Source organism: Cyanistes caeruleus, chromosome 14, assembly GCF_971803275.1.
Source record: "Cyanistes caeruleus chromosome 14, bCyaCae1.hap1.1, whole genome shotgun sequence".
Taxonomy (NCBI): Eukaryota; Metazoa; Chordata; class Aves; order Passeriformes; family Paridae; genus Cyanistes; species Cyanistes caeruleus.
Genome location: NC_141714.1, coordinates 9585751 through 9601544, shown reverse-complemented (window position 1 = coordinate 9601544; position 15794 = coordinate 9585751). Strand labels below are relative to the sequence as shown.

The 15794-nt window shown below is 39.3% G+C and overlaps 1 protein-coding gene across 2 annotated transcripts in view; it reads left to right on the top strand.

Moving 5' to 3' along the window:
- Nucleotides 1-15794, top strand: part of GAB3 (GRB2 associated binding protein 3) — a 774285-nt gene that overhangs the window by 364774 nt on the left and 393717 nt on the right. The gene's annotated exons all lie outside the window — the stretch shown is intronic.

Sequence of the window (15794 nt, the reverse complement as noted above, 5' to 3'; positions counted from 1 at the left end):
GGTCCTGCATTATTTCTGCAACATGCAGCTGCAAGAGACACGTGCAGACATAGCAAAGGAAACAAGACACCTGCCCTTGTACCGGGCAAAGTTGCACTGTGGATCTTGACACCTTGTGTTTAAATAATGGATAAAAGTGGTTGCTTTGTTACATGTAGATGCTGAAACTCCATCTCGACATACTGTTCCATGCATTGCTAAAGGAAAGTTGAACTCTGGACGTATCAAGGCTCAACATTTTTTAGAGTCTTCCGGTGCTGCTGCAGCATCTCCATTGTTCTCGCCCTCACAGTTCTGCTCTCGCTTGTCATCTCCCCTCTCTTTTGATCCTGTCCCTTCCTTTGCCTTTATCTTTCCTCTTTGTGCCCCTCCTACTCTTTTCACTGCTATCTTAAATTATTTCTCCTGCTAAATCTTCCTTCTATCATCAGGGGGTTCTTTCTTTCTCTAGAAATGCTTGATTCTACTAAGTGCAGACAAGGCTCCCCGTTGTCTCAGGACAAGAGGGGCTGAAGGACGCTGTGTTAGGCTGCAGAGGAAAACTGCCACGAGTGGAATGTGCTCCAGGAGCAGCAGAACGAACAAAAAGTCTGAGAAATTAATAACATATATGTATGCCAAGTTGGGTACTTGTTTGCTCCTGGAGAGGCCTTAAAACTTCTTAATTGCATTGCCTTGCCTGGGGTTTTGTGCTGTCACAGCTGTGGTAACTAGAAAAAAAAAAAAAACAACAATAAAAATAGGCAGGCAACTTCATGATGCTCAGCCCAAGAAACACAGAATGCAAGAGGAAATTTGGGAGAGATGATGCTGCTGAGCCTTTCAGGTGATTCTTTTCTGCAGACAAATGTAATAGCCTGTAAGGTGGATGGGAGGTGACAGCTACCAGTACTGACCTCTCCCACAGGGGGACTGTGGGGAGACTGCTGTTCCTCTGTGGTGAGCTGTGCAATGTCCCAGTTTCAAACAAAAATGCCAATATTTTAATATTTCTTTCTTACATAAGAAATAAAAACTTAATCCGTCTATCTACATTTTCTTCTGGGTTTCCAGACAATATTAAGTTTGGAAATTCTGAAATTATTTATGTTCTTCTATCACCAGCCAGCCACTGATACTTTTCAGTGCCAGAGAGGAGCGGCTGTGGGGGAATTCCTTCACCCTGCTGCAGTCCTAGAGTCCACTGTGCAGGTTAGAAATGAGTCTGTGCTGCTGGAAGTCAGTCCACATAATTTTAAAAGCTGATGTTAACATTTTTTCCATTGAAGAGGAAAAAGTAATAAAGTATTCCTTTCAATCTGAATTCCCATGTAGATACAAATAAATGCACAACTGAAAAAAAAACAAAAATGCTTTAGCTGTATGAAATGGGAAATATTTCAATTGTACTCAAATTTCCTCATTGGAAAAAAGAGGAAACAGCAACAACAACAACAAAAATAAACAAGAAAATCTGGGAATGTACTTTTCAACTACATATCCCTAATGGAAGAAAATTCTTGCCCACCTCTGAGTTACTTTTCAAATTGAACCACTACTGGGCCAAAGTCCACAACCTTGAAATGAATTCTCACACATGGAAAGGTGAATCAAAATTTTTCCACTCTTTCTCCTCTGAATAAAATATACATTCTTTAAAGTGCATTTTTTCTAGAAGCTGAAAAACAAGAACATCTAAAAAACAAAGTAAAACATTTCATCCGTCACTTCCATCATTAGAATAAGAAAAAGCTGCACAATTTTGATGTTAATGTTGTTCAGTGAGCTACCACACGTTATCCAACAAATCTCTTAAGTGCAGTAGAGAAACCATAGAGAATGAGTTAAAAGAAAGAAAACTTAGCATATAAGTTTTTTTCACTCTACTTTGGTTATTTCTGTTTAGCAAAAATTCTGTGGTAACAGCTCAGGATTACAGCACATTGCTTCATCACCACCACAAAGGGCTTGTCAGCCTCAAGTGTTTTACTCCAAGGTAACTGATGGCTAAAGGACTCAAGTTATGTAATGGATTTGCAGACAGCATTGCAAGTAGATGCTTTGCTTTGTTCCACCTAATGATGTTTTGTACAGCCTGTCTTAATTAGGACAGATGGAGAGCTTTCTGCATCAGTGCTACCCACTTGAACAGGGTATAACAATGCACAAGACAGGCAGAGATAAGGATTAGTACATTTGCCTTTGTGTAAAAAGAGAAAGAGAACAGAGATTTGACATCTGAAATTTATAGAATTTTCATTAAGCTTTCTATCCAAGTTGCCCATCTTGACTTGGTCAACCTAAAGATTCCTTTCTTTTTTTTCTTTTTTCTTTTTTTCTTTTTTTTTTTTTTTTTTTTCTTTTCCAAGAAGGACAGAGCAGTAGCCTATTTTACTCAGCTAAGTAACATACTACATTTCCAGCCTCTTGGCTGTGACAGTATTTTGTCTTATACTAATCAGACAGTGTTAGCAAAATTGTTGGAAGTGAAGAGGGGGAGAGAAGGATGAAGGCAAGGTCATCTTTCTTCCCATCATCTTCCCATGGATAAAAAAGCCAAAGACTTTTCCTCTTGTTTTTCCCACTCACTTCCAGAAATCTTAGGTCCTGTGTCTGCAAAACAAAAAAAAATGTGCAGCAAATCAAGGGAGTGCCATATAACACTGGGACTGATTCTCACATAGAAAAAACTCCCTTTCCATCACTTTTGAGGATATGTTTTCTACACTGCAAAAACACTTCATGCTAACCTTTCTGTGAATCAGTGTCAGGACTGTGGTGTTTAATTGATTATGATGCTGGGGGGTCTGAAAGGAAAATGGTTATACTATAAAAAAAGCGCATCTCCTTCAACGTGTTAAAATCTAATGAGATTTTCCACTTGTTTGTGCAAAACTGGCTCAGGGCATCTTTTGTAGAGTCCTCCCCACACTGAGGAGCTGAAGAAGAAAAACAATTAAAGCTGCTTAGTTATTGTTTCTTGCTTTGAAGGTCAAGCCCCATTATTAGATTTTTCTGATGCTCTGTATGGCTATAGGATGTGGTTTTTTCTCATGTAGAGGTTCTGAAGCAGCTGGTAGGATTCTGACTAGGTAACTGTAAACAGCTACACTGCCACTGACAATTCCTTACTCAGTACATGACTATCTTTTGTGCAGCAGTCACATCAGGTTCCTGTGTTCCTCCAATTTTACTAAAGAAATTAATCTTCTTAAAAGCAAACTCCCATCCCCCCACCCCAATAAACCCTTCCTCTCATCCCCTCTCAGATAATTTCTTGTTTACCAAGTAAAACAGGAGCTTCAGCCTGGGTTTTCATGCCACCACTGGTAACAGGAGAAAAAGCCTAAAATGAGAAAGGAAATGTGATTAAAATGGAGACAAAATAAGTAGGGATGGGGGGAAATGAACTGGCAGACTATAGAATAAATTGTGGCAATGCTGACCAGAAGGTAAAATCTGTTCCCTCCAGTAATCTTCATTTAAAAATTTCACTCTCCTGATTAAAACTTTGTAAATAGTAATTATTATCACAAAGATATTCATAAACAGATGTTTTTAAAAATGCAAATTAGTCCACAATTCAGAAAATATGCAGTTTGTGTGCCACAGGGAATTTAATCTTTGAAAGTAGAAAAATGCATCAGGCCCTATTTCCAGCAGAACACCATAATTCAGGTCTGGAAGCAGTGCTTTTTTTCCCCTCTACTTGTTAAATATGGTAATGAGTGAAAAACCCATTATTTACTCAAGACTACTGCTTTCATATTGCATTTGTATTCATAAAAATACTATAGAATATATCTAATTCCAAGCAGCTTTATTAGTTTAGCATAAAACTGAGTCATACTTATATAAACAGAAGTAAAAATAATTTCCATTAAGATATGTAAGTATCTACAGATAATTCCAAAGGTACATACTATTTTTTCTGTTTTTCCCTGGAAAGGGAACATTTGTTCAAATCAAATGCATTTCTGGTAAGATCAGCTTTCCTGATTTGTTTGTGAAATACAACATGGATTATTGTTTATGTAAGGGTAATTGGCTGTGGAGTCTCTTCTATTTCATATCATGATACCACTAGAAATTATGAAATACTATGGATTCTAAAATGAGTATGGTCACTTAATTTTAATTTAATTTAAAACAAAGCAATTACTGTTTTATTACCAGGTATTCTGAATCAATATATTGTCTTGCAACTTGCAGTCACATCCAGAATAAATCTATAATATTACAAGTAATCAGAAGTGAACAGCAACAGAGCAGAACAGATATTCAACAGGATTCCTTGGATACAGTTTGTACAAGTTATACAATCAGATTGGCTAGCAGTGAAAATAGAGGCCAGCTATTGGTCTTCCAGTTGCCTCAAAATATCCAACTTGCCCAGGGATATACAGAATTGATGGAGTTTCTGGAAGCAGTAGATTATAATTCTTACCTTATTTTCAACAGCTAGAGTTGGTCCCTTTGACATCAAAGGAACTAACAAACCACAAAGTGTGCACTGGATTTGACCCAAGAGACACACATGCACTTTTATATATGAGGTAAAATTTTATTTGTGGTGGTAAGCCTCCTGGCTTTCTTACTGGTTTGGATTTTTCTGCCTGTATCTTTCTTTTCAGCAATTCTTTGAATAAACACTATATGGTTCTCATTTCTTCCCGACTGGAAAAACAGTCTGCTTCTCAAAAGGAAAAAATAACAAATTCACAGAGGTTTAGTAATAAGTAAAATATACAACATAAATAATGAGTAAGCAAAAAAAAAAAAAGTGATCACTGCTACAAGTGTCAAAACCAGAAAAGTAGATGAGAGCTGCTTTTTTTGCACTGAAATTTCCACAATGCTATATTTGCTCCTTTAATTGAAGTTTTATACATTAGCATTTATACAGATGATTTTTATAATGCTTAATATTAATAAAGGATTACACAACTTAAAGCCCCAAATTATAATAACTACAAAATTAAACCTCCTCAACCTCTCTGAACAGCAAGAAACTGCCATGTCCTCTGTGAAACCTGAAGGAGGGGATACCAGGATGTGTAGGGATGCTTCTCTTTATTCAAAATGACAGCATGCTTAGATTAGGTATTACAAATAAATTCTTCCCCATGAGGGTGCCAAGGTACTAGCACAGGTTTCCCAGAGAAGCTGTGGCTGCCCCATGCCTGGAAGTGTTCAAGGCCAGGTTGGATGCAGCTTGGAGCAGCCTGGGATAGTGGAAGGTGTCCCTGCCCACGGCAGGTGGTAGAACAGGATGAGATTTAAAGCCCCTTCAAACCCAAATAATTCTGCAATATGATTCTAGGACAAAAAGAAATTTCTTCAAGTTGGACCAGGGGAGGTTTAGATTAGATATCAGGAAAAGCTTCTTCATCAAAAGGGTTGTCAAGTATTGAACAGGTTGCCCAGGCCAGTGGTGCAGTCACCCTCCCCAGAGAGATTTAGATGTGTAGATGCAGCATTTGGGGACATGTTTTAGTCATGGGTTTGGCAGTGCTGGGTTAACACTTGGACTCTATTATCTTATAAGTCTTTTCCAACAGAAATTCTATAATTTCACACACACACTCCCAGCCCATGAGTAGCACTGCAAGAGGTGTTTTACAGCTTGTCCTATTCACTAGAGAAGGGTTTACATTTCAGCCCTAAGCAAACAGACTGCTTTATGCTACTTAAACCTGTACAGGGCCAGCCCAGTAACAAGTTGCACCACACAATTCTCTAGGGATTAACCCTATGTGGTATTTCAGATATTTTCAATTATTAATGTAATATAACTATAGTTATGGGCCTATAATATAGGCCTATATTTCTTCATACAGAACAATGTTCCACTTCCCACCTTACACTGAAATTTCTCCTTGTCTGTCATAACACTGAGGATTAAACAGATGATCTCAATTTTGTGACAGTGGGAGACATGGAGAGCAGTCCCAGTGAGCACAGGACTAAATTACCCTGCCAAAGCACAAAATTATAGCTTCTAAGATGAATTAGATAATACTAAAGTGAATTTGGTCTGAATTTGGTTCCCCTACTCCTCCTGCAAGTAGACAGTGAGTTCCAGCAAGGCAAAAGTCTGTGTCTTACAAGGAACAGCTTGCCTGAGCTTACCTCCACAATTTCCTGTCAGCTAGAAAAGATCCCCTCTGACACTGAGGAGTTAATTTATCCAGAACGCAAAGTGCAATCTGAATTTATTCATGATCATCTCAACAATAGTCACACCCATATTCCAAGTACCCATCTGCCATCTCTCTCCATCCCTGATGAGGATTCACCTTCCTTCCACACTCATGTCACCCGTCCCCAGACAATCCACTTCTGGGGTGTAAGGAACCAATTTATTCGTCTCAGCCCTGGTTGTCAGAGGCCTGTGGGGGAGGGGTTGCACATGTGCCATGTCCAGGAGGCACCTGGGAGAAGATGAAGGAAAGCCTTGTCTCTGGAGGGACTGCTTGGAATGAGTTCACATCTCGGATGGGACAGGCAGTCAGCAGGGCACACCAGGGACTGTGCCCCAGAGACACTCTGCAATCAGATGGCAAAAGGTCTCTACCAATGGACGGCAGTGGGACATTGGACTGGGGCAATGGTGTCCTGTCAGCAAGCAGGCTTTGGGAGGAGCCAGGAGCATAAAAAGTAATTGCATCAAAAGCCTCGGGGGCTTTTCGAAACTTTTTTGAGTTTTGTTGGGTTGGGGCTGTGCCTTTGATTTTGTGGCTTTGGTGATTTGAGGGCTCTTTGAGACTTGCTTGTTGAAACTTGCTTTTCAACAAGGGGCTTGAGGGGCTTTTTGAGCCTTACACTTTTGCCCTGGCCCCAGCCTGCATTTTGTCTCCCCTGCCTTCGCTGGCTCTTGCTCGCCTTTGTGTCGGCCTGCCTCCCTGTGTCCCTGACCAGCACCCTGCCTGTTTCTTCTCTGTGCCCCTGCCTGAGCCACCTGTGTCCAGCCCTGGCTGCCTCCCAGCCTGCCCACCACCGTGATCCTCCCCAGGACCCTGTCCAGGCTCCCGGCCCTCCTGCCCGAACAACCTCACCTCATGTCCAGCCCGCCAGGCTCTGGCCCTGGCAGGCAGCACACACAGCCCTGCCTTCGGACGCGGACAGCGCTCCCTTACCTCCGCTGGGAGCGCCCTGTTTGGGGTAACTCCTTTTTAATTTGTTTTTTTCTTTTTCTTTATTGATAAACTGTTCTCAGATGCAGCGTTTATTTCATTTGACTTTATTTCGTTCCTGACCAATTATTTTTAAAAGACTCCTCCCAGTTCTCCATAGTGGAATGCAAAATGGGGTTAACGTGTGGAGAGGGTTTGCCACTAGCGCAAGGAAAGTTGGCTTTCCTTCTTTAAACCAAGCTCCTAGGAACAGGTGGCAGCCTTTTCTATGTATGTTTATACCTTACATTTAGATCCATCATTGCATGTCATTTACTGATGCTGTGTAAAATCACAAAGCCAGTACCTTGAAGATGAAAAAGCACAGATACAGCAAATCCCTCCAGCACTCAGCTCCTTGAAAATAAACTTCTCATACGGGCTGTTAGTTTCATCCCGAAGTTTGTCACTGCAGCTGTTGGAAGACTTGACTTTCCAAACACTGTTTGGATAGCACTTGTTCTATACAGCATCTCAAGACAAAAGATTTTTGTGGACGCCCAAGTTGTCAGTAAGTACTAAATAAGTCTGTGGGTGTTTTAAATGTGTGATATTGTGCTCAGGTCCATCTCTCTTTCCAGAATTCCTGATCAAGGGGAATAAAGCAATTCTGTCTCATCTGAATTCTACGAGGACATTGGAAAACTCTGGGCCACTAAGAAAAAACTACATCCTTGTGATGGTAGCCTCATGTTAATGCAGTCACAGATTAACTCACCTCCTGAATATAGCAGGGAGTAAAAACTGAGCTAAAAAACTGCATTTCTAGGAAGATTCAAATGCTAGTGCATGAATATCAGTAGCGCTTGTGTCCACAGGGATTTTATAGAGTGGTTTTGAAAAAATCTGCATCAGAAAATACCACATTCTTCAATGAGCACAGGAAGTCTGCAAAGCTTTTTGTGTAAAAGGCAAGGTCAAAACTCATTAGAGCTCACATCAGGCATTTGATGGGCTTTAGAAGTTGCCTTACTGTCTTGAAGTGAAAAATAACTGGTAGGAATTGGTTTATATTTTTAAATGTCCTGGATTCTCCTTCTCTAGCAAGGAAGCAAAATTGCTCCATGCCAGACACTTATTCCCCTGATAATTCTTCCCCTATTGTTTTAAAATTATGAATTTTGACAAGGGCAGTAAAGATTGCCATTAAACTCTGCTTGAGAGCTGCAACGGAGCACAGGGAAGAAAGTAAAAATAGTGAGGACCTGGGCCATATTTTCCTCCACTTTACAGAGCAAAAGAAGAAATTAGTGGCAGGAACATTCAGGCCTTTTCCATCTCAAGGTCAGGGTTTACACTGTGACCCGGGGGACCTGCATTTTTGAGTGGCCCTGGTCACTGAACCAAGTTTCACAAGGAAAGATCCCTGTTCATGGCTTTCTTTGGAAGCAAGAACAAAACAGGGACTCCTCCAGACTGCTCCTTTGATTACAGAGAAATCATAGATTTGCTCCCAAATAATGTGACTTGCAAATACTAAAATATTCTTTTGAAAAGAGTAAAATATTCTGAGATTAAGCCTGTGATCTAAAATTCTCAATGTACACAGGCCCAGATTAAATTTTCCATTTTAATTTCAAGAGCTGTCAGCAAAACTACAATACCAGAAAAATATGCTTGATACAAGAAAGAAGAAAACAAATAAAAAATTATTAATAAAAGAAAACCAAAACATTAATAAAACATTTCCAATATGTCTTTACTTTTATCTGATTTAGCACATCACTGAAAATCCTAAAACCCTTGAATTTTAATTTGGAAGTTTGACTGATTTTTTTCTGTATTCAGCAGTGTCAGTACACAAACTGTGTTTGTGTACTTTGTTAAATTCATGTAAAACTTTAAATTTGTTTCAAAGGAACTCTGAATGTGATCTAAATAATTGAGCAAGAGAATCTTGTTAAATATTTAGAAAACATATATTGGCATTTTTATATTTTACAGTACCAACCTATTAAAATTTATGGTAAGGAAGATTCTATTAAGCTTCTGAGACACTAAGTACTAAATAATCCCTGAAGAGAGGAGGGAATGTAAGTATTTCCTTGTTACTGACTGTTCACAGAGTTTTCAAGCAAACAACACTACAATCCAATCTGCATTTAAAACAGTTGACACTATGGTTGGGTGCAATGAAAATAATATTATCTAAAAAATTACTCATCTACCAAGACCTCTGGGGTCTGCAAATACAAAGACTCTGCACGTATACAGTGGTAAGTTATACCACATAAGTGTTTCCATCTTGGACTCATCCACTGCAGCTTCAGGCAGTGCTTTGCCTGAAGTCCTATGCTGCATGGGTACGAGGGGAGGAAAAAATAAAGGATAGCTGAAAACCCAGTGGCAGGCCTATGCCACAGAAGTAGTGGTAAAGAAAGAGGAAATATCTGAAGACACTCATGGTGTGGAACATCTCACATTTACACAACAGAGAGCACTCATGGATTATTTAAATGGCTCTTGGATCACACCATTAATATTTTGAGACTCAGAATGGAGAAGCCAAACAGGACTTCATCAGCAAGTCAAGCTGAGGTCTTCTGAGTTTGACTCCAAAAATATGAGGTGATAATCAGCAGACTCCTTGATTGACAGTGTTTGCACCAAACAATCTTTCATGGTAATGTCACGAACCTCTGCTCAGCTACTGCGGCATCTAGACAACGTACACATAAGTGAATCTATACATGCATAGACATGGTGAGCAAAGTGAGGTTTTCTCCTACATGACTATATGTACTTTTTAATAGCTTGAAACAGACAACTGAGAATAGAAATTTAGTTGCTTTTACAAATTATTTATAATAAAAGAACATGAGATTAGGAAAAGAAGAGCATGTTGTACCACATTAAAGGAAAGCAAATGTTGCATATACCATATTCCTGGTCAGAAGAGAAAAAAAAAGTTACTTCTGGGCTGTGCAGATTAACTGTGTCAGCACAGCACATACTCATCCCGAGTTTTCTGTATTGATTTTAGAGACAGAATCTGTCAGACATCTAATACAAAGCTACTCAAGGCAAGAGCAAGGTGAACGATCACTACCTCTACAACTCTGCCATCAAAAGCAGTCAAAGCCTTGGAATTCTGAAATTATTTTTTAAATGGCTTCCTTGACAATTTTCTGTTTGACTAGCAATAGCACTGACACATTTTTTTAGTTACTTTTCTGATTTGTTTACTAAAAAATGCTGCAGCAGAGATGCTGCTTCAGGATGAAAACAATCTCAAGATGCCTGGAAAATGTTTTGCAACACTGACAAGTGATACCAAATAAGACGTTGTGTCAAACAGCATTAAACAGCTTTGGGAGGGTCACTCCTTGACTTTAGGTTTTTGACATTGTCTCAGTGCTCATTTACACTCTGCTGTCATTAGAACGCTATAAAAAGTCTTTGTAACTAAAGGTATTTTATTTCATTATTTTGTATTCTGCAGCTATTCCACAAAAGCTGCTGGGACCACAATTCCTGTATAGCATCCAGCTAGATTCCAGATGTCACAAGGTTATTTATAATTTTATATAACAGTCAATTCAATGATGAAGTGAGAAGAAATGACTCAGATTCACTGACTTTTACTGACCAGAATATGCATTCCACATTTGTATTTGGTGAATCTTGACTTCTAGTCCCCCTTTGAATTTGCCTGAAGTTTGTTAAATTAAATACAAAATTAGGAAACAAAATCTAGTCCCAAATTTTTATTAATTTATAACACATTAACTGTCATTATCCATAAATCAAACAACACCCTTTATGTTCTCAAATTAGAACTTGTGCAAGCATTTTCTACACAGCAGTGACACTAATTTCACATTGGCATATCTGTGTTCCTTAGTATTCTGTCTGATGTACTCAGAATGCTCTTCCTAGAAACATGCAAGAGAAAAAAAAACCCTAAATATCAAGTATAACATGACATGTGCAAAACAGGAGGAAAAGTCTTACTACATGACCAGGAAAACTTGGGGTTTTTTTTTCCATTAGTTCAAGGTATCAGTTATCTGAAAAGTCACGGACTTCATTCATTCTACCACTAATTCAATCGTTAGATATCTTTAACTTAAATATTAAAACTTCCAGTATGATTAAAAATGTTTTTATTGGAACTTCAGAAGAAAAATCTTTAAAATCAGGTTGTGTCCTATTTTGCTACAGAGTAAGAAAAAGTCTTCTTTAGGTATATCTCGACTTCTATGTCTTCATGCCTGCAGCCTAGGTTAAGGATGGGCTTGTTCTTTAAGCCATGATGGAGCTCAGGGTTTGGGGCAACCTCATGGTGGCAGACTTTGGGCAGACTGCTCTAAGACAAAGCTGTGTTCATGTGGCAGCACAGACTGGGCAATAATACCCTGCACCCCACCCCAGACTGGGGCCCCTTATGGTCACCTGTGCTCATGACTGATAGATACTTATAAGAAAATGCAATTAAATCTGAATACAACTGTATTAATTACTTCTACATAAAACATGGAGGCTTTGTACACCCACTTAGCTCTTCAGCTAAAAGTGGAAGTTAATAATGGCCATAAGAAACAGCATTATACGCAACTTTCCTCCAAAGCTCTGAGAAGATATTTTCTCTTCTATACTCTTTAAATATAGATGAGTGGTTTTTCAAAAATGGTAGAATTATTCAGTTCTTTGTTATTGATAAAATACTCAAAAAGGTCACAGATGCAGCACTTTATAGATGATATATATTCCCAACAGGAAAATACACTGAAAAAAAGCTACTCTGACCTTTTATCCATTGCAAAATGACTTCCCAGGCAGTAACAGCCCCATTTTGTTTGGCTGGTTTTTTTGTTTGTTCTCCCATAAACTTCAAAGATGTATTTTATAAGTCATTCCAGGAAAAAAAAAATAAAACAACTCAGCAGCATTGCTAGTAAAATTCAGAAAGATATTACAGATAATTGCAGAAAAGAAAGCAAAGCACTGTGCATGGAGAGAATCAGTGAAATCAAGATGTCTTTCACAAAATTATTGCTGTATTATTTGTACCCCTTATGTTCGTCCCTCCTTTGCTGTGTAGTCAAACCATACCTATTCAAACTATTTCTATATATTTACATTAATATATTTATCACATCATATGCCTGCACCCCAACCATACAGGTGCAGCTATCTATTATTTGCACAGAAACAGAAGAAATGTAATATTAAGACAAAATCTTATAATTTGTAAGCCAGACTCAGAACCCGTAAGACATTTAAAGCATATTTTCTCTGGCTTGAGTGTGACAGTGGGTGAAGGCATTGCACACAAGTGCTGACAGTGCTGGTTTATTATACCACACTGTCAGGAGTGCTACATGCTCAGTACATTTTACAATAAAAACTTGGAGGTACTGAGGAGCCCCTTAAAATGTTAATGATGCCATCTTTTGTACTAGACAAGTAAGCTTCAATCCAACTCCGCATGCTCTAAGATGAGGAAAATACTGTTAGCATTAGTCAAGAAACTTACAAAATTAGTTAAAATAGTTTTCCCTTGGGAAGCAAGCCTAAGGGAAGCTATGCTCCAGCATATGTGGACACTCCAAGTATGAAAGCTACAAATGTCATTACAGAATACCACATCTAAAGCCCAGGAGGGGTTACTGCTCTACAAGAACAGAAACCCAGAGCAGATAATTTCACTCTGACCTTCAGTGGCTACAAGCAGAGCTTACAGCATACACTCCTGGGTGCGGGGAGTTGGTGTGGAAGGAAAAGATCTCAATCAGCTCACAAGTTCATGGTCCATTTCCATTGACAGGACAATCTTCTGTCAAGTGCTTGCTAATTACTACCAGGAGTCAAGGGGCAGGCCATGGTTTGCCATGAAAGGATAATCCTAGCACCTTGACTGAGTGTTAGGCAAAACCCAAAATCTTCTTCACACACCAAGAGAGCACAGTGTGGGTACAATCCAGTTTCCAGCACTTTCTGGCATGGAATGACAGCTCAGTTCCAGTTTCTCCCTTTGCTTCCTGCACAACACGGGATGGGGGTGGATGGTGTTTTTCATACCAGTTTGGGCCCTAAGGGAGTCTGTGGCATCACAGCTTATAAACACCAAGTTGAACACAAGACAGCAATTTCCCCAGAGGCCTTAGAGAATGAGACAGGCTTTGGATGCAGTGATTTTTGCTTACTTCATTACAATGGAAACATCTTTTAATACATATCCTTTGGGTCCTATATCCCTGTAACAGCTTTATCTCTTAAACAGAATTAAGTGCTCAGTCTTACCAAGCAATCACATACAAATTAAGAAGACCTAATAATCATTATTTTTGACTGACTGGCAAGGGTGATATGGCTGATCTATTCATTATTAGTTACAGCTTAGATAGGTCTTCACCAGAAATACTGGTTCCACAGAGTCTGTTGTGATATAAATACATTTTTAAATTAACTCAGGATCTCATACTAAGTCTTTTACTCACATATACCAATCAAATCACCTGAATGTCTTTGCTGACTGGAAGTGCCCTATGCACTTTAGCAAAGGCTACATATATAAGTGAGAGAGTACAGATCTAGACTTCCTTTCTCATGTTTTATTTACACAGACTTGTGATTATTTGATATTAAATGTATTGTTAGCACATTTTTTTATAGCTGTTAAATTTATAAATTATTTGTATAAAGGATGTTATAGCATCCTCTTCTGGATGGAGCTCATGGAACAACATCCAAGAGCTTCTGGACTTCTGGGATTGCTGTCAATGAAATCTAGGGTTTATTTGGGTTATCCATGAGTGAATTCCCTCCTTGTCAATGAGCAGATTCACCTAGAAGACATTTGTGCATTCTTCAAGCTTCACTTTTAATTCTCCACTTGAAGGGCAGCAGTGCAAGGCATCCACAAGAAAAAAAATACAGAAACAAATCAACCAAACAACCAACCAAAAATCCCAAAAACAAAACAATAAACAAACAAAAAAAATCCTGCAAACGGCAAAAATAAGGAAGAGACTGAAAAAAAAATTGAATCTTAGAGAAATCTAAGCCTCCTGACCCACTGGATTGAGGAATAGAAATAAGCAAACCAGCTGGCTGTAGCAGAAAAGTTTCTTTAATTTGTAATCTAATCTCACCCCAAGCAGCTATAAAATGATTTTTTAGTGAGACTGTGGGGTAATGTATATTGACATAACCCTAAAAAAAAGCTGAGAACCCATCAAAGGCTCTAAATATCAGTATATCAATACAAGGCATTTGTTAATGAGACCAGGGCTTGCACACAGTTTGAGAAGGAGCTGATGGAGAGTTTCCCAGTCCCAAAACACCTTGCCAACGTGCAAAGCAGAGCCATGCAGTGCTGTAGCCTGGCTTACAGCACTAACACTGGCAGAGCAAGTCTGCCATCCACCCGTGCCATGCCCTGTGCCAAGGCTGGGAGTACAGGAGCTCTGGGCAGGTTTCTGCCAGGCTCTTGCACATCACTGCACTTGACATGCTCAGCTCTCTTGCTGCACTAGCACTTCTTGCCTCTTGAGGTTATCCAAGGCTGGGAATCCCCCTCTTGTTTGCAAAATCTTCTAGCGAGAAAATGGTCAAACAAAGAGGAACAGGTTTGGATCCTAGAAACCCAAAACTATTGTGGAGCAGTTTACTTGGCATACATGTGAAAGCATCCTGCCTTACTTATGGTCTGAGAGGAAGGTACTGAAACCATTTTTGTACCTCTTCATGGCATGTGTATTGATTATGATGGAAGAGAACACATTTTCACAGATGCTCAAAACCTTGAGAAAATTCAGCCCAGAGCTACACTTTCTGTTTTTGGGCATAGAATGTGGGGAGGATCATGGCAGCAGGAGGGACAGAGCATCAGGGTCTGCAGGCACACCACTATCTCAGAGGGAGCAGGGGCAGGGAAGTTTGAGATCTCCTCTATGACAATAGAGAACAATGCTGATATTGCTCTGTTTAAGTTATTGTCAGATCTGTTGAGCAATAAGTCACTATTTAACATTTCCCTCACCTTCAGAGTCCCTGTAGCAGCCAGTGCCCAGACTCCTCCTTCAGGCACAGGCAGGAAGGTGGACTGTGTGGAACAGCCAAACCCACATCAATCCATATCGATGTTGATAGTTTCAATAATAGATTATAGCCGAATATAGATATTAGCCATTATATGCCAAATAAAGCATGGCAAGTTGTCAAGAAATCTTGGAGTTTGCACAGCTGCAGTTTTACCTGATTCACTTCTCTGCATATCAGATTTTTGGATCAAGACTCATAATGTTTGACAATGCTATCTCCATGGCCCTCTGAGCACTTGACTGCACCCAACACTGAAATAATGTAAAGCAAAGCTACCACTTTTTACAAAGAATCAAGGTTAGTAAACTTGCAGAAAGACTTTGGTGAGTTGAAGGCACTTGAGCTGAAAAAATAAAAAGGGAGGCGAATGTTCTCGTGCTACTCTGCAAATTACTGAAGAGGTTCATTTGATAGTGTTACCTGCAGACAATGAGCTAATGCCAACAGCAACCAGTCTGAATGTAAATACTCTTTGTCCTCCCACCATCACTGAGGAGCCAAACATTTGGAATCCTTAGCCAGGGGAGCAGTTATTGTAGGTACAATCATAAATTATAATTGGAAGCTACAATACAGTCATCTTAGATGAGG